Below are 25,581 nucleotides of genomic sequence, written 5' to 3' on the forward strand. Positions count from 1 at the left end.
CTTGAGTGAGCACAGTAATTTAACCCCTCTGAATCATTTCCCCATTGAAAAAAAAGAATATTAATGTTATTGTTTATGCTTGAGATGAGAAACCCACCCCACAGAACACGTTTAATAAAGGGTAGCTCTTGTTATTAATAGTATCAGGAAGACACAAGAAAAGCTCGGGGCCATGTGTTAGCAAAGTTTTTGTGTCCAGGTGCTACAAGTAGCATACTGTGTGAACAGTTGTGTTCAGGTGTTCTCTCTCGAAGGCGCACACAGACTGATTCACCCGTGTCTGAGCCATGCGTGCTTCAATCAATGAACGAACGAACGACTAAAGGCAAGACCAATCTCGCAGTGAATTAAGAGGTTCACATGGGGAGAACTTTGGAAAAACAGCAGCACGTCGATACAACCCCCCAGTTAAGGTTCTTTGTTGCCTTAACGCCTTTTAAAATTTCAGTGAACTTAAATTGTAAAATGCTTTTGGATACTTATGTAGTTTTGAAAGCAGATAAAACGCTGGATGTGAAGGCCTTTGTAAACCAGTTACCTTCCACAAACACGAGAGAGGGGATGGGAAGCGGCCCACGCCCACGCCCACGCTCCAGAGGCAGGCGCCTGATCGCCGCTCCGCCCCCTCTTCCTGGTTTTTCCCGGCTACCCACCCCTCCAGTGTCATGTGACAGGGGTGCTGTACCCGGCCGAACCCCTTATTGGACAGACTGAAGAACGCCTCGCGATTGGCCCGAGACCGGCGGGCCCCCGCCTACCTCCTCCTCCTCGCCGCGGCCCACGTGAGGGGGGCGAGTCACGCGATTTCCGGGAACCCGTCAGGAAGGACATAAACAAAACAAACCCGAGGCAGCATGGAGAGGGGCCGTGGCCCCTGCAGCGGAACCGGACCCAGCTCCTGAGCGGCCCCCACACCTACAGTGAGTGCTGCTGCCCAGCGCCCGAGCCCGCGGGGCCTTGGCTGGGGGGCGAGCCTGGAGGGGGGCGGAGGAGGGACCCTGGCCTAAGAGGCAGCAGCAGCGCCCGGGCCCTGAGCCGGGCAGGCGCGGGGCGGGGGCCGGGACCAGGGCCCAGGCTGCCGGCGCGCGGGCCGCTGGCCGCCGCCTGCGGGTCACGGGGGCGCCCGCTCCCCTCCCCCCACCTCTGGCCCGGGACGGTTATATAAAAGCGCGGGGCGACTGAGAGGGGACCCGGGCGGGCGGCGGGCTGGGCCGGAGATGGGCAGCGCCGGGCGTACGCCCTGCCAGGCCCCTCGGCCCTTCACGGCTACCTCCGAGCCGGGGGCCGCAGCTGCCGGCAACCGGCCTGTCAGAGAAGCGAGCGGGTGGGAGGGGCCCGGGAGGGGAGGGGAGGCTGGCCGAGGAGGAGGAGAGGGGCGTGTGAGGAAGGGCCGGGGCCGCAGAGGTTGAAGCCGAGCTGGCAGGAGCCGAGCAGGCGCGGGCTGGGGCTGAGGGGGGCCCAGGCAGGGATTTTCGGGGGCAGCTGCCTCTCCTTCTCTTCCCCGCCCCAGAGGCGACGGGCGAGAGGGGCCTCCCTCCCGGGATTTGTTTATATGTCTTCTCAAAGCAGCTTGAAGCGGCTCGGAGGCGGTGCCCTCGGTGCTGTGTGGCAGGTAGTACCGTCCAATGGGGTAGGCGGACGGAAGCTGCCGGACCAATAGGCGCGTAGGAGGCGGTGCCGCGAACCTCCAGTGCTTAGGCTGTGCGGGAGGTGGGCAGGGCGGGGCGGCCATGTTAGATGGGAGGGGACCAGTGGTGGTGGGTCACTGAGAGGGGTGGAGACAGGGCAAAGGGCAAGGGAGCCGGGCCGGGGGCGTTTCAGGTGTCAGAAGGCGTCCGATCGGACCAGGAAGTAGCTCAGGGGAGCCTGACCCCGACCCACGGTTCTCCTCACACAAGCAGAGGAGGCAGGGAAGTACCGAGGGCAGTCAAGTCTCCCCTGGGGGTGGTTCCTGGGACTAGATGGAGCTCAGTCTTTGGATTCTCCCTTTCTCGGCCCTACGCTTCCTTCTCTCACAAATCTGACCGCTAGACCCTGTAATTGCCCTTCTTTAACGCAAGAAAGCAAATCTTTCTGCTGTTTCTGAGCGGTCTTGAGCCTTAAGAAGGTACTTCGATAACTAACGGGCCGAATTCTTCACCAGGCCTCAGATAGAGGCAGGCATTGAGAAAGAAGTTCGGCTTTTCTGGATTTTGCAAAGAGAAAACCCAGACTAGAACAACCGAGAAAGTTGAGGCCTCGGCAGTTTCTATTTTCTCAACAGGATACCTTCTAAAAATCAGGCCCTGGTTCTTGTCCTAGTCTTAGTAATTTGCTGCTCTTCACATAGGTAGTTCACAAAAATCAACTTAATGAGAAAACCAAGGCTTGAGAAAATTACTTAGGTTTGAAAGTCCTGTAGGACTTTGTCTTGCGAATATTCTTCAGGTGAGAAATAGGATCAAGGTCTGACTTCTTTTTAAAAAGCAGAAAAGACTTCTGTGTAAATCTTGTGATCTGTGGTAGACTGGCTATCACTTGATTGTACTTTTAAATATTTTTTCAATTTTCTTCTAATCCAAAATAGCTAGGAGAAACACCCAAGATGAAGGGAAACAATGGTATGAGTAATTAGAAAACCACTTATTTTACTTTAATTGTAGAATGTGATTATTTTGGTGGTGTTGACCTTGTTAAATGCTCACTTTAGGCATATGTTAACATCAGTTTACAACCTGTGGCTATGGCTGGTGTTGCCAAAGGTACCAGGCTGTTGATGCCTTTTGGGTTAAGCTCTTAGGATAGAACATGCCTTTGATATATCATGGAAGGGCTGTGCAAGAGTTGTCTGTTATTTATTTTAAGAATTCGCATTATCTCTTATTCTGTTAACTGGAGTAAAATAATACTTGGTAAATAAATGATTTATTGATTTTTGTATTTGTTTTACACGATTGATTCAAGGCTCTGTTAAGAAAGATAAGTAAAAATATAATACCCGATTAAATCATTTGATAGACTTTGCAGTTAAGTTTAACTTTTATAGCAAATAAAAATATTAGCTTATTTTTTTTTTTACCTGGTTCTTATTTTATCAGTTGGTGTTGTGTTGCTTTCTAAACACCAGCCCTTTACAATGGCATAATTCGTTATTAAAGAGATGGGTAGTGAAACTTAAAACAAATTCTCTTGATATCTAGAATACTTTTTCAAGGCAGTTTTCATTTTCGCATTGGTTGATAAAGTCAGCTAGCATTGCTTATTTAATGTAATATTCTCTTATTCCTAGAATGGCAAATAGACCCAACAGAAGTTATTCGGGTGTAGTTCTTTTATATGACTAGTATAGCAACTTTAGGATTTTTAAATTAGTAAACATAGAAGAGGTCAAATACATCCGGAAGAAGGGATTTTGGATGTGCCACTTACCACCCCAGTGTCTATTATGGCAGATGAAAACAATGTCCTACCTGCTTCACTGGCTGGTTCACTGGTTGGTTCTAGCATGCCAATATAAGGGGTAAAGGAATATCTACTATGTTTCATGTGCCTGGTTGTGATTATCTGAATACAGGTGACAATGAAAGTATAGTGGGTTTGTATGTTGCTTCTATAATGTAGCACAGTTTTTAAAAGATTATGATAACTTGATTCATTATTTGATTTTAAAGCATAGTTTTTAGTCAGGATTGTTTATTATATGATTTCGAATAAATTAGCAGAGGTTTACTTCCATGTGGATTTGTACATAGATGTTTTTGAGGAGAATTTATTGATGCTTTCACCATATCTAGTAGCTCATTCCAGGGTAGTTTTAGGCTGGATGTAAATTTAGTTGCCAGACAGTTGCTTCTGAATTATTTTAAGATCGGTCTGCAGACTTTTTCTGTAAAGAGCCAAATAGTAGATATTTAGGCTTTGTGGGCCATATAGTTTCTAGTATACCTACCTAAGGCTGCAGCTGTGGCATGGATACTGCCATAGATGAAATGTTTGGGGCTGAATTCCAATAAAACTTGATTTACAAGAAAGGGCTGGGGCTATATAGCTTGTGTGTTGAACCCTTGTTCTAAGACATCAAAATTCCAAATACTGGGTTTTAAGCACTTAACTGTTAATATGTTGAAGAACATATAAATATTCACTTTAGTCCAGGTAACATTTGAGCACCTGCAGAATATATAATCTGCCTTGAAAAATGTTTAGTGTAAGAGCACATGGCAACATTGTATTCTATATTTTACATCATTTGCATATAGATGTTTTCCTGAAAAGCTGTTTAAAGCAGATGTTGGTATGTTAAGTTCTATTTCTTTTCAGATATGCCTTCTGATGGGAAAAAACTTTGGCTCCAAGATATGATACCCAAGAACCTGAATACATTCAGGGTATGGTCTTACTGTGGTTTGAAAGTACATTTAGCTTATCATTCCTCACCAAACTATGGATCAACTGTTTCAAGAAAAGTTAGTCAAGTTAACAGTCAATTCATTTAGCTCTTATATTCAAGTATATCGCATAGTTAATTTAGCACTCACATTGTGATACTTCCTGGGATGTTTGTAGAGTTCACTCAGCAGAATAGGGTAGTTTTTCAAACATGACCCAAATGATAACATGTTTTCCACCTCCTTTCCTTGAAAATTGTCAAGTGGTGCTAAGTACCCAGTGAAGCACAGGTGCCATACCTAAAAATATCAGACAAGAAAATACTTAGTTTTTTCATGCACAGTGTTTTAGTTTACCATCTGCTTAAACAAATACCATACAATGGTTTGGCTTAACAATGGGAATTTTTAGGCTCACAGTTTCAGGACTAGAAGGCTTGTTTCCTCCTGGATTTATATTTTCTGACTGGCCAGTAATCTTTGGGATTACTTGTTTTTTCAGTCAGGTGGCACCACATACGGCAGCGTCTTCTCCTTTATCTTCCAGGTTCTGTTGACTTTCAGCTTCTTGCTGCTTCCGTGTCATCTCTTTCTGCATCCAGTGTTCTTTATAAGGACTTCAGCTATATTAGGTCAGGCCCACCGTCATTTGGTTTGGGCACACCTTACACTAATAACATCTTCAAAGCTCCTGTTTACAAATGTAGGACCAGGGATGGGGACCTGAGCATGCTTTTTTTTTTTATCTCTTACTGAGGTACTGGAGTGGGGAATTGAACCCGGGACCTTGTATGTGGGAAGCCAGCTGGCATTCAACCACTGAGTTACGTCAACTACGCAAGTTGGTTTTTTGGTTTGTTTGCTTGTTTGTTTTTGTTTTTAGGAGGCACCGGGGACTGAACCCGGGACCTCCCATGTGGGAAGCAGGCACTCAACAGCTTGAGCCACATCCACTCCTTTTGTGGGGGACGTAATTCAGTTCCCAAACAGGTAGCTTTTTGCTTTGTTTTTATGTAATATTTCACCAATTTGGTCAACTTGAACAGAATTTCAAGTGGAAAGCATGAAGGTTTGGAAAGGAAAATATATTGACCTCTTTGAACAGAAAAGTATCATGTGACCTATAATCGTGTTTCTAGTTCTAGCTAGCCTATGTCTTGCTGGGTGGCCATGGGTAATCTCAGTTTGTTAATTTGTATTGATAGGGATTGGTGATATTTTTCATCTCACAGAAGGATATTGGGATGTTATCAGTTTGAGAACTGTGTTCAAGCTCTTGTACCTTTGAATATGCTATTCCTTTGGACTGCTTGGAATCACCTCTCAAATCCGGACTTTATTTTCTTTTAGTTTCACTGCACTCTCAGTTTATATTAGCACTTGTTTCACACTATAGTATTTGTCTTCCCATTAACTGTAAGCTCACTGAGGTCAGTGTCTACCTCTTATTTTTATATCCCCAGTGCCTAACATTGTGCCTCACACCTTTTAATGTTTGTAACTGCTTAAATAAATGAACTGCTAAAGACTTCACTTATCTGGAAGGTAATAAAGTCTACTGTTAATAGAGATGCTGTACTTTTCTTAGTTGGACGGTAAATTTCATCAGGGAGGAAGTAATCACCATCTGCTCAGATGGAAAGCCTTCATTCTAAAATTTACCCCTTCTTTTAAGAAAGTTTGTAGAAAAGCTATTTTAATGATGTCGAAAAATCCCTTGGATTCTTTGGTCAGTTTGTTTTCAGATAAACTCCATGAGACTTGCTGGACACTCCTTTCTGCGGAAAGTTGTGCTCTGCTCTTTGGATTTGTCATTAGTTCTTTTTCACTTGGCCTCTGGGTATTTGACAAATATGAAAAGGGTTGTTCCAGTAATCCTTTCTTATTTCTTAGACATTTATCTACATTGCAGGGTCCCTTTTGGGGGAAGCACTATAAAATCATTTTTGCTAATAAGTCTGATTAACCTCTGTCAGGTCAGCTGAACTTCGGAGAGGGTATGGTGCAAATGGACTGTAGTGATTCCTTGTGACCACAGGACCATTCCATTGCCTCCAAGCCTTCATGCCTTTTTGCCAGTTTATGACCTTTCTTCCAAAATCTAAATCAGAACTCTCCTTCCTAACAGGTTTCTAATCCACTGGTCTCCCCCTATTAATTCAGGCAACTCTGATCATCCCATCATTTTGCCCTTTCAGTACCAAAACTGCTTTTACACTTTGGTTACAAATTATGCTTTTACTTCTATATTGTTGGATATGATTGACTTTGATAGTTTTCTATAAAAGCTTTATGAGTCTACAGATTTCTTGTCCTCCAGCATTATTCAGTTTCCTGTACATTTCCTTCAGCATAATGTTTTATTTTATTTATTTTTTAAAGACTTATTTATTTCTCTCCCTTTCCCCCTCAGTTGTCTGCTTTCTCTGGCCATTCATTGTGTGTTCTTTTGTGTCCCCTCTATTCTTGTCAGCGGCCTGGGAATCTGTGTCTCTCTTTGTTGCATCATCTTGCTGCATCGCTGTCTGTGTGTGTGGCGCCATTCCTGGGCAGGCTGGACTTTCTTTCACGCTGGGTGGCTCTCCTTACGGGGCACACTCCTTGCGCGTGGGACTCCCCTACGTGGGGGACACCCCTGCGTGGCAGGGCACTCCTTGCCTGCATCAGCACTGCGCATGGGCCATCTCCATACGGGTCAAGTAGACCCGGGGTTTGAACCGCGGACCTCCCATGTAGGCGGACGCTCTATCTGTTGAGCCAAATCCGCTTCCTTTGCTACATCTTAATAAAGCATACAATCCATCCAAAGTGTACAACCAGTGGTATTTGGAATAGCCACATAGTTGGCCATTCTGCAGTCATTTTTATTATTTCAATAATTATAATAAACCAAAAACAGACAAACAAACACCTCATCACTTCTCAATCTCTCTATGCTTCCCTTGCCATATATAGTTCCTATTCTGTTGCCCTCTCTCTAGTTTACTATTTATATTTTGCATAGGTGGAGTAAAGCAATATGTAGTACCTTGTGTTTTAGTTTCTTTCATTTAGTACAGTTTCTCTTTTTTTTAACCCTTAGTGGAAGAATATTGAAATGTTACTATATGTACTTCTGTCCATAGTTTGCTTTGGTTGTATTTTTGCCTGATATTAACATCTTGTAACACTAGCGTACATTGGTTCAGTCTTATATATGCCATATTACCCATACTTATATTTCACATGTGGTTTCACTATGCTTACAATTCTATGTTACATTTTTTAGCTTTCTTTCTGGGTAGTATACATGATCTTAGACTTTCCTTTTCAACCACTGTCATACCCATGTAATAGCTCTGCTAGTTACAAACATTATAATGTGCTTTCACCACTTCTATTAATGGCCAAAGATTTATGAACAACCTTTTTACCAGTTCTGCACAGATTAACCCTCAGCTTTCCATTCTCTAACCTCCTTCTATTGTCTGGTGACCTATATTCTAGTTATTAACTCCATGAGTTAATATAATGTATTTAGTTCATAATAACACAATCATATAGTACTTTCTTTTTGTGCCTGGTGTGCTTCACTCAACATCATGTCCTTTAGGTTCATCCATGTTGTCATATGCTTCACGACTTCATTTCTTTTTTTAAATGTACTGGATACATATAATTTTTGAAATATTTATTTATTTTATTTTTCTCCTGTTCCCCTCCTCACCCCCATTGTCTGTTCTCTGTGTCTATTTGCTGTGTGTTCTTCTTTGTCCACTTCTCTTGCTGTCAGCAGCACGGGAATCTGTGTTTCTTTTTGTTGCGTCATCTTGTTGTGTCAGCTCTCTGTGTGGGTGGCGCCATTCCTGGGGCTGCACTTCCTTTCACGCTGGGTGGCTCTCCTTAGGGGGCACACTCCTTGCGTGTGGGACCCCCCTATGCAGGGGACACCCCTGCATGGCATGGCACTCCTTGCGTGCATCAGCACTGCTCATGGGCCAGCTCCACATGGGTCAAGGAGGCCCGCGGTTTGAACCACGGACCTCCCATGTGGTAGACAGACACCCTAACCACTGGGCCAAGTCCGCTTCCCAGATATATAATTTTTTTGAATCATACAATATGTTAACACAATATAATTGGTTTATGGTAATGCATTCATACACTATTTGTCCTTTTGTGTCTGGTTTGCTTTGCTCAACATAATGTCCTCCAGGTTCATCTGTGTTGTCAAATGCTTTTTTAAAAATATATATATACATTTCTGAACATTTATTTATCCCCGCCCTTGTCTGCTCTCTGTGTCCATTCACTGTGTGTTCTTCTGTGCTTGCTTGTCTTCTCTTTAGGCAGCACTGGAAACAATCCCTGGGACCTTCCGGAGTAGGAGAGAGGTGCTCAATCTCTTGTGCCACTTCAGCTCCCTGGTCTGCTGCATCTCTTATTGTCTCTCCTCTGTTTCTTTTTGTTGCATCATCTTGCCGCACCAGCTGTCTGTGCAGGTCTGCACTCCGTGTGGGCCAACTCTCCACTCGGACCAGCTTGCTGCACGGGCCAGTATGCCTTCACCAGGAGGCCCTGGGAATTGAACCCTGTACCTCCGATGTGGTAGACGGGAATCCAGTCGCTTGAGCCATGTCTGCTTCCCAGTGTTGTCCTGTGCTTTACAGCTTCATTTTTTCTTATAGTTGCATAATATATATCATGTATACATCACAGTTTATCCATTCTTCTGTTGATGGACATCCGAGTTGTTTCCATCTTTTTGGCAATTGTGAATAATGCTGCTTTGAATATCGGTATGTTTATGTCTGTTCATGTCACTGCTCTCAATTCTTCTGGGTATATACCTAGTAGTGGTATTGCCAGGTCACATGGTAAACCTGTTTTCAACTTCCTTAGGAAGTGCCAAACAGTCCTCCATATTGATTGTACCACTCTACATACCCACTAACAGTAAATAAGCGTTTATTTCTCTCCACATCCTCTCCAACACTTATAGTTTTGTGTCTTTTTAATAGTGGCCATTCTGATAAGTGTGAAATGATTTCTCATTGTAGCTTTGATTTGCGTTTCCCTAATTGCTAGTGATGTTGAACATTTTTTCATGTGCTTTTTCACTGTTTGCATTTCTTCTTTGAACAGATATCTATTCAAGTCTTTTGTCCATTTTCCGATTGGGTCATTTGTCTTTTTTATTGTTGAGTTGTAGCATCTCTCTATTTCAAGTATATTAACCTTCATTGACTGTGTTTTCCATATATCCATTTTCTTTTAGCAATGTTTTCTAATTTTCTGAATATAGGCCCTGCAAATCTTTGGTTAAATTGATTCCAGGGTATTTGAGTCTTTGTTACTATTGTATATAGAATTTTTTTCCTGATTTCCTCCTCAGATTGTTCAGTACTAGTATACAAAAACATTGCTGAGTTTTGCATGTTGATCTCATATCTTGCCACTTTGCTGAACTTGTTTACTAGTTCAAGTAGCTTTGTCATTGATATTTTGGAATTTTCTAAATATAGGCTCATGTCATCTGCAAAAGAGTTTTACTTCATCTTTACTTATTTGGATGCCTTATATATATATTTTTTCTTGTCTAATTGCTCTAGCTAGAACTAGCACAATGTTGAATAACAGTGGTGACAATGGACATCCTTGTCTTGTTCCTCATCTTAGAGGAAAAGCTTTTTACCTCTTTCTGTTGAGCTTGATGTTGGCTGTGGGTTTTTTATATATGCCCTTTATCATATTGAGGAATTTTCCTTCAATTCCTATTTTTCAAGTCAAGAAAGGTTCCTGGTTATTGTTGAATGCCCTTTCTGCATGGATTGCGATGATCATGTGGTTTTTCCCCTTCAAATTTTGGAGTATTATGTTAATTGATTTTCTTGTGTTGAACCATCCTTGCATATCAGGAATTAATCCTACTTGGTCGTGGTGTATAGTTCTTTTGATGTGCTGTTGGAGTCTATTTGCAAGTATTTTGTTGAGAATTTTTTCATGTATGTTCATTAAAGAGATTGTAATTTTCTTTTCTTGTAGTATTTTTATCTAGCTTTGGTATTAGGGTGATGTTGGCTTCATAATATGTGTAATTTTCTTTCTTCAATTTTTTGGAAGAGTTTAAACAGGATTGATGTTAATGCTGCTTGAAATGCTTGGAGAATTCACCTGTAAAGCCATCTGGTCCTGTACTTTTCTTCTTTGGGAGATTTTTGATGACTGATTCTGTCTTAAATGTGGTTGGTTTGTTGAGTTCTTTTATTTCTTGTAGAGTCCATGTAGGTTGTTTTGTGTTTCTAGGAATTTTCCCATTTCATCTAGGTTGTCTAATTTGCTTGCATACAGTTTCTCATAATAACCTCTTAGGATCCTTTTTCTTTCAATGGGGTCAGTCTTAACTTCCCCCCTTTCATTTCTGATTGTATTTATTTGTGTCTTCTCTCTTTTTAAAATTTTCTTAGTCTAACTAAAGATTTGTCAGTTTCATTGATTTTCCAAAGAACCAACTTATGGTTTTGTTGATTTTCTTCATTTTCTGTTTTGTTCTTCTCAATTTTATTTATATTTGCTTTAATCTTTATTCTTTCTTTTTGCTTACTTTGGGATTATTTTGTGTTTTTTTTTTTCTATTTCTTCAGGTGTTAAGATAGGTCTCTGATTTTAGTCCTTTCTTCTTTTTAAAAATATAGGCATTTAGGGCTATAATTTCCTTCTCAGCACTGCCTTTGCTGTATCCCATAAATTTTGATTAGTTGTGTTTTTATTTTCATTTGTCTCAAGCTATTTACTAAATTTCACTTACAATTTTTTCTTTGACTGTTTAGGAGTATGTTGTTTAGTCTCCACACATTTGCACATTTTCCTCTTTTCCCATCTATTATTGATTTCCAGCTTCATTCCATTATCTGAGGAAGTACATTCAGGCACCTTGTTGTGTCTGCTCATTGTGTGCTCATCTTCTTTAGGAGGCACTGGGAACCAAACACAGGACCTCCCATGTGGGAGGTGGGTCCCCAACGGCTTGAACCACATCTGCTTCCCTGATTTCAGTCTTTTTATATTTATTGAGACCTGCTCTGTGATTGAACATATGGTCTATCCTGGAGAAAGATTCCATGAGCACTTGAGAAGAATGTATAACCCTTTAATTTGGGATGCAATGTTCTGTGTATGCTGTTAGGTCCAGCTTATTTATCATATTGTTCAAGTTTTCCTTGTTGGTCTTCTGTCTAGTTTTTCTGTCTAGTTTTTCTATCTAATGATGTGCATGGTGTCTTGACATCTCCAACTATTATCATAGAGATGTTCATTTCTCTCTTCAGTTTTGCCAGAGTTTGCCTCATGTTTTTTGGGGTATCCTGGTTAGGTACATAGATATTTATGACTATTAATCCTTAGTGGATGCCCCTTTTGTTACTATATAATGGCTTTCTGTATCTCTTATAACTTTTTTGCATTGAAAGTCTGTTTTGTCTGATATTAGTGTATCTACCTCTGTTCTTTTTTTGGTTATTCTTTGCATAGAGTATCTTTTTCCAGCCTTTCACTTTCAGCCGATTTGTATACCTGGGTCTAAGGTGAGTCTCTTTTAGGCAGTATATGGATGGCTCATGGTTTTTTTATCCATTCAGTCAGCCTATATTTTTTTGATTGGGGAATGTGATGGTTAAGCTAATGTTTAAATCCATTCACATTCATTGATATTACTGTGAATGCACTATTTACTTCTACCATTTTGTTCTTTAATTTTCATATATCATATCTTATTTTCATCTTTCTACTATTTTGCTTATGCTTCCTAATAGTCTTCCCTTGTACACTTTACTCCAAGCCTCTCTCTCCTGTCTTTTTCTTTGGGGCTGTAAGATGCCCTTTAATTCTTCCTGCAAAGGCAAGTTGTTTTTTGTTTTGTTTTGTTTTGTTTTTTACAAACTCTCTTAGTTTCTGTTTATTTGTGAATATTTTAAACTTCCCTTCATATTTGAAGGATAGGTTTGCTGGATAAAGAATTCTTGGCTGGCAGTATTTCTCTTTCAGTATCTTAATTATATCATACGACTGTCTTCTTGCCTACTTAGTTTCTGATGAGAAATCCACACTAAGTTTTATTGGGCATCCTTTATATGTGATGGTTTGCTTCTCTCTTGCTGCTTTGAAAGTTTTCTTTCTATCTTTGGTGTTTGACATTCTCAGTAGTATGTGTATTGGAGTAGGTCTATTGGGATTTATTGTGATTGGGGTACACTGCACTCCTTTGGACATGTAAATTCATTTCTTTCATGAGAGTTGGGAAATTTTCAGCCACTCTTTCCTCAAATATTCTTTATGAGGGAACAGGTGTTCAGTGATTGAACACTTGCTTCACATGTACAAGGTCCCAGGTTCATTCCTTGTGCCTCCTAAAAAAAAAAGCATTCTTTATGCCTCTTTTCCCTTCTCCTCTCCTTCTGGAATTCCCATGATGTGTATTTTGTTGCGCTTTGTGTTTTTGTTCATCTCCCTGAGTCCCCGTTCAGTTTTTTCCCTTCTTTTTTCTTTCTTTTCTTTTCTCTCTCCTATTTCAGCTGTTCTGTCTTCTGCATCTCTTAATATTTCTTCTGTCATTTTGAGTCTGCTGTTTTATGACTCTCATGTGTTTTTGAGCTCACCTTTTTGTCTTTCATTCTCATAAGTGCTGTTGTTTTTCTATTCTCTTCTTTGTGCTCACCCTGTGTCATCTTGATGTCCTTTATCTCTTGCTGTATTGTCTTTGAACTCATTGATTTGATTTAGGAGATTTGTGTAATTCTTATTTATTAGTTGTCTCAAATTCTTTGTCTTATCTGGGGCTTTGATATGTTCTTTTGCTTGGGCCATATCTTCCATTTTCTTAGTATGGCTTATAATTTTTTGCTAATGCCTAAGTATCTGATTTCGATGGTGTTTTAGTGTGCCAAAGGTGTGCCAATGCAAAATACCATAAATGTGTTGGCTTTATAAAGGGGATTTATTTGGGATAAAAGCATATAGTTCCAATGCCATGAAAACTCCAACTCAAGGCACCATTAGAGATGCTTTCTCACCAAAGTTATCTACTATTGCTCCTGGCATGTTGCCATATGGTGAAGCAAGATGGCCACAGATCTCTGTTATGGTCTCAGTCTTCCTCTCCAGGCTCGCCCTTTCCTGTTGAGCCTGCCCTGTGGGCCCAGCCTCTTGGGGACTTCATGCTTAGGCAATCCTTTCTCTCACATTGCAGAATCAAATGTGCTGGCTCCCTTTTTCCTCTTGTTGAGTAAGTCTCTTCCCTGTGTTTCCATTTATATCAAACTCAGCAAGGGGGTGGAGGCTCAACCTGAATCACGCCTACTGATGGAGCCCAATCAGAAGCCCTAAAGCAATCTTATCAAGTAATCTAATTAAATTTTATTCTTAAGTGAATTTACTGCAATCAAAAGGTATCATACAGAGGAGTAGATTAGTTTACAAACATAATATTTATCTTTTTGGGATTCATCAAATAATCTCAAACTGCCATAGTGAGTTTACTCTAAGGCTCAAGTTCTCTCTTTTGCTAAATTTAGGAATTTAGTGATGGGGGACTGTGTGTCACTGCTATTCTTTGATTCTTGGTTCAACCTATTCTAGATGTTTAGGATTGTCCCTGTTTAGTTGCACAAATCTGGCCCATGGACCTAGTAATGGGTTGCAGACCCACTTCTGAGGGCCTTGGGGAGTGAGCTGTAAAGGCCTGAAAAAGTCTATTTAAAAGTAAACTATTTACTTTTAATTTTCTCACATGCTTTTATTTTTCTTGCATGCACTTCCTTGGTCCGCCAGCAAGTGGTGATCTTCAGAAGCCCTCACAGGTCAAACCCTGGTAGGAATGTGTTCACTGTAACAACAACCACAACAGAGCATCCTGCCTCAGGCCTCACAAATACGATTTTCTCAGAGGCTGCTCAACTTTTGTTGGCAGCCCCTTCCCTTTTTCCAGATAGGAAATAATTCCACTTCCCTCTGCGTCCTCAACAGCCAGTCCTGGTTAGTAGGGAGGGTGTTTGTGAGAGTTGAATCTCCTTCATCCCCTGCTAACTCCCAGGGCAAACAGTGGGCAGCCCCACTCGGCCTGGTAGGGTTTGTGGGACACAGCAGACCAAATTTGCTGGCCAAAAGCTGAATCAGTCTTAGGCTGCATCCCTCTCTCTCCCCTTTCCTGGGGAGGTAGACCCATGTGGCCCTCTCTGTCCATGACCACCAGCTAGAGGCTGGAGAATTCAAAGCTGTCTGCCCTGAGGGTGAGGGTGATGGGTGCCAGCAGCTGCAGCTGCAGCTCTTACTCGCAGTTTTCCCATTGAGATTCTTCTCCTTTCTCCTTTCTCTTCTGGGTGGTGTCCAGCCTTCCCCTTGTGTCTAAACCCTAAATATATTTTTTTTCCAGGCCAATTCTGCCTCCCTCTAGCTATTTTTCTGGAAGAGAAATCAATCCTGTGTCTCTCTTATACGCCATTTTCCTGGAAGTAGCTACTCCTTTTATTTTATGAAGGAAGTTTCCTCTTTGCTACACAAAATTCTTGGTGGAATTGCCTTCTCTATTACAGGCTTGCCTTTCTCTAAGAAATTTAAAGCATTACAAAAATCTTTAAAATGCTAGGTCATTGTGATAGTATGGGGAGGAATTAGGGGTAAGGTGGATGTATACTTGCTCAAAATAGTACTTCAGGAATCAATTCACTGTAGAATGCCTTCAAACAACAAAGCTTCTAGCATCCTCTAGAATGAGGTACATATGTACAGTTTTTTTCATTTGTATTTTTTATTAGAGACGTTGTGAGCTTACAACACAGTCATGCACAATATGCAGAGCTCTCTCACATCTCCCATCCACCAGCACCGTGCATTGTTGTGGAACATCTGCCACAGACCATGAAAGAACATCATCAGACTATTACCACTAAGTATGGCCCAAAGCGTACACCTGGTATATTCTTTCCATACACACCCCCCCCATCAACACTATGCATTAGTACTGCACATTTGCCATAGTTCATGAGAGAACACGCTCATATTTGTACTGTTAACTGTAGTCCATTTTCTACCACATGGTTCACAGTCCCGTGCTTGTATAGTCTATCTAAAGTTGTACAGGTTTTTTTTCCTCTCCCCTTCTCCCTCCCCCCTCAGTTGTCTGTTCTCTGTGTCTGTTTGCTGCGTCTTGTTTCTTTGTCCGCTTCTGTTGTTGTCAGCGGCACAGGAATCTGTGTCTCTTTTCGTTGTGTCATCTTGTTGTGTCAGCTCTCCGTGTGTGCGGCACCATTCCTGGGCAGGCTGCACTTTCTTTTGCACTGGGCGGCTCTCCTTATGGGGCGCACTCCTTGCACATGGGGCTCCCCTACGCGGGGGACACCCCTCATGGCACCGCACTCCTTACGCACATCAGCACTGCATGTGGGCCAGCTGCACATGGGTCAAGGAGTCCCGGGGTTTGAACCGTGGACCTCTTGTGTGGTAGACGGGTGCCCTAACCACTGGGCCAAGTCCACTTCCCAGTTGTACAGTTTTTAAAATTGCTTTATAGTTGAGAATTTTTGTCCTTACTATTGAATCCTCTACTGCAGTTACTCATAGACTGGTGGAGGACAAAGACATTGTATTGTAGTTCAGTGTTATGATAGCATTTCAGAACAAAATATTTTTAAGTATGGAAGAGGCACAGCTCACTGTGGCTGGGAAAGTTGGAGAAGATTCACAGGAAAGGTAGCATTTGAATTGGGTTTTGAAGAATACTGAAGGATGTATTCTGGTCCAAGTTAAGGAGGTATAAAGACCCGTGTGGAGCTGGCCATGCGCAGTGCTGATGCGCGCAAGGAGTGCCGTGCCACGCAAGGGTGTCCCCCGCGTAGGGGAGCCCCACGCGCAAGGAGTGCACCCATAAGGAGAGCCGCCCAGCGTGAAAAGAAAGAGCAGCCTGCCCAGGAATGGCGCCGCCCACACTTCCCGTGCCGCTGACGACAACAGAAGCGGACAAAGAAACAAGACGCAGCAAACAGACACCAAGAACAGACAACCAGGGGAGGGCGGGGGAATTAAATAAATAAATAAATCTTTAAAAAAAAAACAAAAAAAACCTGTGCAAGATATGTGGGGTGGGACTGAATATGAGAAGGCTTTGAACTAAGGCAGAGGCAATAAGGAGGGAAGAGGAGGAGACTCATCTGTGATAATATTGGTTGTAGGAAGCACACTTTTTGCTCTTACCTTGTCTTCTTAGTTCTCTTGGGTAGGCTGGCTCTGAGCTGTCAGATCTCAGGGCTTTTTTTTTTTGGTAGCTCTGAATTTGGTTATTTGGCCTGTTTCCCCTTAGTTTTTCTTTTTTCTTTTAGTGCCTCGCCCCACCTCCTTTCTTCCAATCTGTCTGTACCAAGGGCTGTACTTTTGATTCTGACCAAATATGTGCCTTTCTTTTATTTCATCTCCCTACTTCAGTCTCTCTCTTTCTGTTCCCTTTGGGTTTCTCTTTGACCCTTACCTTTCTTTTTTTTTTTAAACTTTTTATTTTGAAATAATTTCAAATTTACCAGACAGTTGCAAAAAATAGCACAAACCCTATACAGAGAACTCCCAACATATTGCCACCTTGCCACATACCCAGATGTACCAATTTTAACATTTAGCTGTCTTTTCTGTATCATATGTATTACCTATCTAATTATCTATTTTCTAAACATTATAGAGTAGGTTGCACACATCATACTCTTTGAACACAATATTTCCATATGCATTTCCTCTGAACAAAGACATTCAATAATTATCTTAAGAGCAGTTACCAAGTTTAAGTAATTCACCATTGATATAATGCTTACTTTCTCTATTCCAATTTTTTCTTAAATCTCAATAAAATCCTTTTATGCCTTTTCTTCTCCATTCTTAGATCCCATTCTGTATCATGCAGGGCATTTAATTGTCATCTCCCTTTTTTTAATTGTGGAAACATACATAACATAAATCTTCCCATCCCAACCGCTCCCAAGAATATCATTCAGTGGATTTAACCACATTCACAGTGTTGTAGTACCCTTACCACCATCCATTACTGTTAGGTTGGTGCAAAAGGAATTGTGGTTTCAGACCGTGAATTTTAAATAATAATAACTAGGCTCAAACACATCCTTATTAATCAAAATAGGAATGATTGCAATCAACTCAGTTTTGCCAATGAGAAATAAATTTGTTTATTCCTGTAGTGCAAAAATCCGCGCTTTGGGATTCGATGAACTCTCGGAAAGTATTTTCTGCATCCTACTGGTTGTGGAAGCATTTTCCCGGCAAAAAGTTGTCGAGATGTTTGAAGAAGTGGTAGTCAGTTGGCGAGAGGTCAGGTGACTATGGCGGATGATGCAAAACTCCAGTAACCCAATGCTACCCTTTCTGTTTAACATTGCCGGCTGTAGGAGTTGCGGTTTTGGGTGCATCTCATTGATTTGCTGAGCGTACTTCTCAGATGTAATACTTCTGCTGGAATTCAGAAAGCTGTAGTGGATCACACTGGCAGCAGACCACCAAACAGGGACCATGACCTTTTTTGGGTGCAAGTTTGGCTTTGGGAAGTGCTTTGGAGCTTCTTCTCGATCCAGCAGATGAGCTGGTTGTCGCCAATTGTCCTATAAAATACACTTTTCATCACACATCACAATCCTATAGAGAAATGGGTCTTTTTGTTGCATAGAATTAGAGAAAACGACACTTCAAAACGACAATTTTTTAAAATTTTTGGTCAGCTTATGAGGTGCACCCACTTATCAAGCTTTATTACCTTTCCAGTTTGCTTCAAATGCCGAACTACCGTAGAAAGGTTGATAGTGATTTCTTTGGCAACTTCTTGTGTAGTTGTAAGAAGATCAGCTTCGATGATTGCTCTTAATTGGTTATTATCAACTTCTCATGGCTGGCCACAATGCTCCTCATCTTCAAGGTTCTCGTCTCCTTTGCAAAACTTCTTGAACCACCACTGTACTGTACATTCGTTAGCAGTTCCTAGCCAAATGCGTTGTTGATATTGGAAATTCTTCCCGCTACTTTGAGACCTGTTCTGAACTCAACTAAGAAAATTGCTCAGATTTGCTTTTTGTCTAACATCATTTCCATGGTCCAAAATAAATATAAAATAAACAGCAAGTAATAAGTCATTAGCAAAAAGACATAAAGTGAGAAATGTACATTAAAATGATGTATAACATAACCACATTTAAGAATGTATTCCAGTATCAATCAGCAAATTTCTTTTTTTTTTAAAGATTTATTTATTTAATCCCCCCCCCCCCCCCCTGTTGTCTGTTCTCTGTGTCTATTTGCTGCGTCTTGTTTCTTTTGTCTGCTTCTGTTGTCAGCAGCACGGGAAGTGTGGGCGGCGCCATTCCTGGACAGGCTGCACTTTCTTTCACGCTGGGCGGCTCTCCTTACGGGCACACTTCTTGCGCGTGGCTCCCCTATGCGGGGGCCACCCCTGCGTGACAGGGCACTCCTTGCATGCATCAGCACTGCGCGTGGGCCAGCTCCACATTGGTCAAGGAGGTCCGGGGCTTGAACCGCGGACCTCCCATGTGGTAGACGGACGCCCTAACCACTGGGCCAAGTCCGTTTCCCTCAATCGGCAAATTTCAACAATGGAAAACCGCAATTACTTTTGCACCAACCTAATAGAACTTTTCCTTCACCCCCAAGAGAAATTCTACACTCATTTTTTAAAAAAGATTTATTTTTATTTATTCTGCCCCCCCCCCCCGTTGTCTGTGTCCATTCACTGTGTGTTCTTCTGTGACCACTTCTATCCTTATTCCTTACCAGGAATCTGTGTTTCTTTTTGTTGCATCTTCTTGCTGCATCAGCTCTCCGTGTGTGCGTGTGCGGCGCCATTCTTGGGCAGGCTGTGCTTTCTTTCAAGCTGGGTGGCTCTCCTTACAGGACGCGTTCCTTGTGCGTGGCACGGCACTCCTTGTGCGCATCAGCACTGCACATGGGCCAGCTCCACACGGGTCAAGGAGGCCCAGGCTTAGAACCGCGGACCTCCCACGTGGTAGGCGGACGCCCTAACCACTGGGCCAAGTCCACTTCCCTCTACACTCATTTTTGAATTAACTTCCTATTGTCTCTGCCTTTCACCCTTAGTACCCTGTACTTTATTTTCTGTCTCAATGAGTTTGCATATTCTCTGATATTTTCTTTGGGGTTACCATGGGCCTTAAACTTAACTTCCTAAATCTGTGCCCATCTTGTCTGCTTTGATACCAACTTAACAGCTTCAATAGCATACATAAACTGTTCCTATACCTCTCCATCTCCCCACCTTTATGTAGTTCTTGTCACAGATTACATACTTACACATTATGAGTACAAAACCATTGATTTATTATTAAATTTTATGCATTTTTTAGATTCTGTGGGAGGTGAAAAATGGAGTTACAAATAAAAAATACAAGAGTACTGGTATTTATATTAACCTATGTCATTGTCTTTACTTGCAATCTTTATTTCTTCACGTGACTTCAGTCAGTTGTCTAGTGTCCTTTCAAACCTGCAGATCTCCCTTTAGCATTTCTCATAGGGTCAGTCTACTGGTGATGAATCCCTCAGCTTTTGCTTATCTGGGAATCTCTTAATTCCTCATTTTTGAAAGACTGTTTTGCCAGATACAGGATTCTTGGTTTTCAGTTTTTTGCTTCCAGAACTTTATTTTTTTAAAGATTTATCCCCCTGCCCCTGCCCCATTGTTTGCGCTCGATGTCTGCTTTCTGTGTCTGTTGTGTACTCATCTTCTTTTTAGGAGGTACCAGGAACCTAACCCAGGACTTCCCATGTGGGAGGAAGGTGCCCAATCACTTGAGCTATCTCCACTCCCTGCTTGTTGGTTCTTTCATTGTGTTTTCCTCCTTGTGTCATCTTGTTGTGTCAGCTCACTGCACCAGCCTGTCACATCAGCTTGCTGTCTTGCTTGTCTTCTTTAGGAGGCATCAGGAACTGAACCCAGGACTCTCCCATGTGGTAGGCGGGTGCCCAACTTCCTGAGCCACATCTGCTTCCCAACTTCCAGCACTTCAGCTAGTCTTCCCACAGCCTTCTTGCCTCTGTGGTTTCTCATGAGAATTTGGCACTTAATCTTATGGCTCCCTTGTATGTGATAGGTTGCTTCTCTCTTGTGACTTTCAGAATTCTGTTTTTGTCATTCGACAATTTGATTATACCTTGGTACCATGTGAGTCTCTTTGAGTTTATCTTCTTTGGAGTTCACTGAGCATCTTGGATGTGTAAATTCATGTCTTTCATTAAATGTAGTTTTCAGCCATTCTGTCTTTGAATATTCTCTGTGGCCCTTTTTCTCTTTCTTGTCCTTCTGCTCCTACAGTGTGTATATTGGTATGCTTGATGGTGTCCTATAGGCTCCTCAAGCTCTGTTCACTTTTCTTCAGTCTTTGTTCTTTCTGTTCCACAAACTAGATGATTTCAATTGTTTTAACTTAAGGTTCACTGATTATTTCCTCAGCCAGCTCCAATCTGCTATTGAATCCCTTTAGGGAATTTTTGATTTCTGTTGTTGCTGTGGACTTCAGCTTTGGTTCCTTTTCATAGTTTCTGGGTCTGTATTGCTCTTCTTTTTGTGTTCATCTGTTTTTCCTGATTTCCTTTGTCCATGTTTTCCTTTAGCTCTTTGAGCATATTTAGGACCATTTTTAAAAAGTCTTTGGACTCTCTTAGGTCAGATCCTTATTACTGATCGTTCCTAATACTTTAATCTTCTCTTTTGCCTGGGCCTGTTTCTTTGTATGTTTTGTAATCCTCTGTTGAAACTTGGACATTTTGATGTTTTAGTCAATTGTTGGAATTTTAGACTCTGAGACGTCTGTTCCTTAATGTCCTGCTAATGTTATGCCAGAGCTTTCCTTGAATGACAGAAGCTAAAAACCAAAAAAGGTAGGAAGTAAAACACATTTCTCAGTCTTTACAGATTTACCTGTGTGATTGCTTTACTTCAGGGCTTATCCATATATTCAGTTTGGAGAATAGCTCCAGACCAAAGTGAAGAAGCCTCTCTGATCCTGCCTGCACAGCTTTTTGTCTTGGGCAGGTGCCTCTGGCCCTAGGAATTCCCCCAGGGTTTACACAGATTAGAATGTCCCCTCTGCCCTACAGTTTTCTCAAGGTCCTGGCACTGCACTGTATGTCATACAGCCATCAGTCCCTTGCCCCAGGCAGCATGGCTTGACTCCTCTACCACAGGGTTCTAGAGGAGTGCTCATTGAGCCACCTGTTACATGCAGGGCCAGTTCTAGGACAGCGAGTCCCTCAGGCCACCACCAGACGGATTGGGCCAGACATGCATGCACTCAGCATGTGCACAAGGGTTACTCTGCGCTCTCCAGAGTTGGGACTAGGAATCCAAACTCTAAGTAGGAACTGGCTTTATGTAAAGCTGGTGAGAGGGTGTGGGAAAGGCCAGCCTTGGTGCCATGAGATCCTACTGCTTTTTTCTTTTTAATGAATGAATTTTATTGATACATATAAAGCATACAGTTCATCCAGATTGTGCAATCAGTGGTATTGGTATAATCACAAAGTTGTGCATTCATCACTTTGATTATTATTAGAGCATTTTCATTATTTCAGTAATGGTAATAAAAAAACAAGCAAGAAAATTCACCACTTTTCAATCTCTGTTTCCCCTGCTGTATATAGCTGTTATTTCTCACTCTTTTTTGCACAATTATTTATTAATCAGTTTTATTGTGATATATTCACAATATACCATACAATCTCCTGCTGCTTTTTAGCGGCCTTTTTCTTGATTCCGTGCTTGCCTTGATACTCCCATCCTTTAACAGTCTCTGGAGCTTTTAGAAAGATGTTTCTGCCAGTTCTTGGTTGTTGTTCAAAGTTTCTGTACGGGGCAGAGCCCTGAAGCATTTCACTCTGCCATCTTGGTTGGGGTGGTTTCACCTTCCCTTTTCTTTTGCTTTATTAGGAAACTTTTTTTGACCCCATCTGATTATTTTGCTTATGGAACAGCAATATCTGTGAGTTGATTCCCTCTTTGGAAATCTTATAAGATCAGCTAGTCTTTTATATCTGTCCAAGTGCTAATTTATCCATCTTTATGAATTTCTTTTTATGAAGCATTCTTCTTTGTATTCAAAGATGCCTCTTCTTGTGGGCTACAGCGCAGGATATGTCTACATATCTGCTTTGTTTTCTACTTCTTGAGCACTTTAAAATCGTTCTGTAACAAGATCCAATTCAAGTCTCACCTTTTTCCTGAAGTTTTCCCAAACTTTTCCAGGTAGAGTTAGTAGTACTTTTCTTTGTAGTTTTACAATATTTTCTAAACATCTCTTTTTAAAAATCAGTTTCATTGAGATATAATTTAGATGAAATAAAATTTATCCAATTTAAATGTACAGTTTGAGTTTTGACAATATATGCAGTCATCTAGCCACCACCATAATCAAGTTATAAAACGTTTTCATCACCACAAGATGTTCTCTAGGGCCCCTTTGCAGTTGGTCCAGTGCAGTCTATTGTACCTGGCCCCCTGATTTGCGTTTTTTTTTTTTTAAGATTTATTTATTTAAATCTCCCCCTCCCCTGGTTGTCTGTTCTCTGTGTCTATTTGCTGTGTCTTGTTTCTTTGTCCGCTTCTGTTGTCGTCAGCGGCACGGAAAGTGTGGGCGGCGCCATTCCTGGGCAGGCTGCACTTTCTTTTGCGCTGGGCGGCTCTCCTTACGGGTGAGCTCCTTGCTCGTGGGGCTCTCCTACACGGGGGACACCCCTGCGTGGCACGGCACTCCTTGCGCGCATCAGCACTGCACATGGGCCAGCTCCACACGGGTCAAGGAGGCCTGGGGTTTGAACCATGGACCTCCCATGTGGTAGACGGACGCCCTAACCGCTGGGCCAAGTCCGTTTCCCTGATTTGCTTTTTAACACTATAGTTGTGCCTTTTCTGAAATTTCATATTAATGGAATCATAGAGTAAGCAGTTTTAAGCAGTAATTCGAATCTGACTTCTTTGACTTAACAATGCTTTTGAGATTTATGTATATTGATTCAAGTCTCAGTATGGCTTTCTGGTGTATGGCTATACCAAATTTTATCCACTTACCAGTTGATGGGCATTTGAGTTGTTTCCAGATTTTAGACCATTGTGAGTAAAATTGCTGTGTACCTTCATGTGCAGTCTTTTGAAATATATCTTTTAACATTACCTTTTATTTGGAGGTCAAGTTGCAGAGTAGTTGTGTTAGTCAGCCAAAGGGGTGCTGATGCAAAGTACCAGAAATCTGTTGGCTTTTATAAAGGGCATTTATTTGGAGTAAAAGCTTAAATTTACAAGGCCCTGAAGAGTCCAACTCAAGACTCTTTCTCACCAGAGTCTGTTGCCACATATTGAAGGAAGACAGTGGACAATCTCTGCCTGGTTTCTCCTTCCTTTTTTGTCTTAAGGCTCCGTGGGCCCAGCTTCTTCCTATTCTCAGCTGTAGGCTGACATAGGGCTCATGTCTTTCTGGGCTCAGCTCTTCTCTTCAGCTGTGAACTATCAGGAGAATAACTCCTCTCTCCCTGGGCTTTAGCTCTTTGAACCTTCTCTCCTTTGGCATCTATGGAGCTCTCTCTCTTCCTGTGTGTCTTCTGTGTCTTCTTGACAACTCCAGAGGGATGTAAACAACATGGAGTGCTGATGCAGGGTAGGGATGGGGTGGCAGTGGGTTCTGGTTTCTCTTTGTACTTCTCTGATAGGTGCTGATTCTATTCAATGTTTTCTCAGTTATCTCAGTTGGGATAGTCTGCCTCTCTTGTTTGAATTATTCTAAGCCCTTTTACAATAAATATATAAGCTGTATGTGTATGTCTGTGCATTTATTAGGATCTGTGAAAGCTTTATATGTAGAGATTAATATATAAGTCCATTCCCTCAAGTTGCCCTGAATGTATGGCGAAGCCAATATAATTAAGTGTAAAAACATGATAAATTGTATGTAACTGTTTGGACAGTAAGAGCAATAATCTCTCTCAAGTGGCCCTTCCTCTAGTGAGTTATTTGTCCAGTTTTTTATTATACATAGAGATGACTAGGTTGCAGCTTTATGAATTACTCAGTGAATCCAAAGATTCTTTTGCTGCTTAAGCCAGCATAACTGAAATTCACCCTCATAAAGCTAGTTGGGGGCAAGGGTGTTAAATGATCTGTCTTGCCTGAGTAGCCCTTACTTACACTGGTTCAAGGCAGCTGGGTTTTTGTGATAATTATGGAATTTTAGACAATCTAGGATCTGAGTTGAGTTTTGGGTTTATGTACTCAAATCAGCAACATCCCAGGAGCATCATATACCAAGGAAAATCTGAGACTAAAAAGAACCACCATTTCCTGAGTTGTATGCTTTGTGCTAGGGCTGGATGCTTTACATATTATCGTGAATCACCATACCCCAGCAAAGTAAGAGGGAAAATTCTTACACTTCCACGTAGAAGAAAGCAAGTGAGAATCTGAAATGAAATATATTCTAAATATTCACTTATAAAACAGCCTTTTGCCTGGAATCTAGAGGTTGCTTCTCATAGAGCAAGCCTATTGGAAGTATTAGAACCTAATTCCATGTTGAAGAGATGACTATGCAAAACTGTATTCAAAACCTTTTTGTAAGCCTATACCTATAACCTCTGTACCAGCTGGGTTATACCTATAACCTCTGTACCAGCCATTTCACACAGTGAGAAGGAACTGGAAAGGAATTGGAAATTTGCTTCTAATATATGTTCATGCCACTTTTGAAGAAGCGTCGTACCTGAAAATGGAGGGAGGAGACAGTAAATTTTGCAGGAGGGCTCAGAGCCCTGATTGCAGGAGCATCAAGAGTTGTTAGGGTGTGTCTTGTATGCTCAAGTGTTTTCTCTTCTGCACTAATATCTGTTTTTTTGCTGCTGCCTCTAATTGTGAAGGGGTTTCTGTTCCTTTTTTACATTTGTTAGATTTCTGCAGAATAGCTCTGAAAACTAAGTCACACCTTATAGTTCAAAATAAAACCTGTCAGTCTAGTGTCTGGATTTTCAGTTTGCTTAAATAATTTTTAATCTATTCTTTTCTCCACCCTGTACTCCCTAAACAAGAAGTATCTCAGGTTTTTAAAATCAACCAAAATTTGAACAGCACTTTTCCTGGAAAAAAAAATTCAGAAGTACAATTTTTAATATTTTTACTATGATA

At 41.6% G+C, this 25,581-nt stretch overlaps 1 protein-coding gene across 7 annotated transcripts in view; it reads left to right on the top strand.

The window, feature by feature from the left end:
• The first annotated feature begins 228 nt into the window (after positions 1 to 228).
• The window catches only part of CREBRF (CREB3 regulatory factor), a 66,841-nt gene continuing 41,488 nt past the window's right edge, over positions 229 to 25,581 (top strand). For 2 of the 7 annotated variants that reach the window (XM_058282322.2, XM_071211066.1), the window contains exon 1: positions 799 to 920. The gene's annotated coding sequence lies outside the window, so the exon portion shown is untranslated. Of the gene's footprint in view, positions 921 to 1,782; positions 2,428 to 4,299; positions 4,368 to 25,581 lie in introns of those variants that run through there. The other 5 variants (XM_058282323.2, XM_058282318.2, XM_058282326.2 and 2 more) reach the window with 5 other exon arrangements.

The sequence above is a fragment of the Dasypus novemcinctus genome, chromosome 2 (assembly GCF_030445035.2).
Source record: "Dasypus novemcinctus isolate mDasNov1 chromosome 2, mDasNov1.1.hap2, whole genome shotgun sequence".
NCBI classification, from domain to species: Eukaryota; Metazoa; Chordata; class Mammalia; order Cingulata; family Dasypodidae; genus Dasypus; species Dasypus novemcinctus.